Source organism: Limulus polyphemus, unplaced genomic scaffold (assembly GCF_000517525.1).
Source record: "Limulus polyphemus unplaced genomic scaffold, Limulus_polyphemus-2.1.2 Scaffold95, whole genome shotgun sequence".
Lineage (NCBI taxonomy): Eukaryota > Metazoa > Arthropoda > Merostomata > Xiphosura > Limulidae > Limulus > Limulus polyphemus.
The window spans coordinates 1,142,097-1,144,450 of NW_013665705.1; the positions used below are offsets into that span (position 1 = coordinate 1,142,097).

Genomic DNA, 2,354 nt, shown 5'->3' on the forward strand with positions numbered 1-2,354 from the left:
ACTTTGCCTTACTGTATTCAGATATTTGTCGGCCCGCTCTAATACATATTTTCAATATAGTATTACTTCGATATTTCCATTTTATTTAAATGTAATAACAAACCAAACAAATATATCTTCGTCTTCAAATTCTCTTCTAACTACCAACATTCAATGCCGAAGGACGTATAGTGTTTTTTTGCGCATTTTACTTTTGTGTAGGGTAAATTTGAGTAGCATTCTCGTATTTTTAAAGTAATTTTATTTTGCCGATTAATATTTTGGGACAAAAAAGTTGGATTCAAGTCTATCATCACGAACAGCGGGTTTTATATTCATCATTTGAACTCTGCTGTTAATGTATTTCAAATGAATTGTAAATTTGTTGCGAGTTCATCTTCAACTCGTGAAACCGTTTCTGATTTGATGTTTCATGAATGTAATTACAGTATTATTGTATATTTTGGAATTTACGCATTTCGCTTTGTAACTTCTCCCTTAATCACAGAAATTACTCACTCTTCGCAAGTGTTAAAGTTAACACTAAATTTGCATTTTGAGATGAGTCACTAAATGGAGAAGTAGCATCATCAAGTCACTATGACTTTTCGCAGGTGTTTTGAGTATGATTTTGACGTCATAAAAATGACGATATATGGTGCTAAAGTTATGAAGAATTTAAAGCATTCACGTTTTCTTCTCCGTCATATCCTTAATTTAAAAATGGCGTCAATAGCCCGTTACTGCTATGGGTATTTGTGCCAAATTCAAAGATTTTTACTTAAGAATTCAAGTAAAACTTTTGATATCCTTTGGAAACTTCTATGCATTTCATCATTCTTCGTGTTTATGGTGCTAGCTGTTTTTGTTGAAGTGCTCATTTGTAAATTAATAAGATGACTCGAAGACTTCCGATGTTAACCTTAGTTGGCGTTTAATATCCGGGGGCAGGAATGTTTCGCTAGTCCGAGTCTACATTCCTTGTTAGAGGCGCCCTCTACAAATTCATGAAATATAATCAGTTATTTTCTATTTCCACTGAATACATATTAAATGTGCTTCACCAAGAAACAACCGTTTCAGATAATTTAGAACAATGTTGTGGACAAGTTAAAATATATATAATATTAATCACTGTTATAAATAATCGTTAAAATGTTTGAAAATGCAGGATCACTAGTCCTAAGTATATATATATAGTTCAATTATTTAACTGGCAGAGGATGATCTGTCAGCATGTAATATTATATCAGAATGAAACTGATAATAGTATAAATCACACCATTCTTTACAAGACCAGTAAATATGGTGTGTTTGAATTATTATCAGTTATATTGTGCTGTAATATCACATATATTACCCATTAAAGGAAGACCGTTTAATGTGATAAGTTACTTTGTAGATGATGAAAGAAAAACATGTAGATAAAAGTGATAAATTTAAATTTCCAATGAGATGCGTTAACAAATGGTATGACCGATATTTTTGAAGTGAGCTACAAAGAGATTTATCCCTAAGCAGTAAGTAAGCTACGTCTTAGATGAAATGTTTTAGATTTAAAGTTCGTTGCTGTACTTTTAGAAACTTATTAGACAATTGGTGTATTAAATAGATGTGATTTGAATTTATGTGTGTGGGTGTGTGAACAACCAGTGATTAAGCAGCTTACCCTGTTCTGGTAACAGCTGGTATAATCCTTCTCTGTTATAATCTTGGTCCTATTTAACAATGAAGTGATAAGGCTTAGCATGTCTCCTGACCTTACAGTTAATAAATCAATAATTGTTGAAATTGTTTGCTGTTCATTATATATATATATATATATATATAAAGGTGTAATTAGTGTAATACTTGCCATGTAAATAACTTTGTTTTTTGTTTGGCTATCAAAATATTTAATAAAACATATTTAAGAATGCCTGTTTAAATCTCCCAGTGATATTTTCAAGTTTAATTTCCACTACACAATAACACAATTGTGAAAAATATAAACAGATGAACTACTGCGTTAAGAAACCTAAAGCAGAAGGAGATGATGGATAGATGAGGGATTTTAATATTTTTGTAGGAGACGAAGAGCTTCGGTCATATATCTACTACTTTTCTAAATCTTCATAACAAGCATTTTTTGTGTTTTTTTAGCACAAAGCTACACAACAGAGCTACCTGCATTCTGTCCACCACAGTAAATGGAACCCCAGATTTTAGCATTGTAATTCCGTAAACTTAACCGCTGCCCCACCAGGTGACTAGTAAAAATCAATCATATTGTTAGTGTTAATACTAGAAATAAACGACCTTATAACACCCAAATGTTGTTATTATTTAATTAGACACTCAATGTTGAGTGCCTAATTAAATAAAAACAACATTTT

At 31.3% G+C, this 2,354-nt stretch overlaps 1 protein-coding gene across 3 annotated transcripts in view; it reads left to right on the top strand.

The window, feature by feature from the left end:
* The window catches only part of LOC111088429, a 76,503-nt gene that overhangs the window by 72,356 nt on the left and 1,793 nt on the right, over positions 1 to 2,354 (top strand). The gene's annotated exons all lie outside the window — the stretch shown is intronic.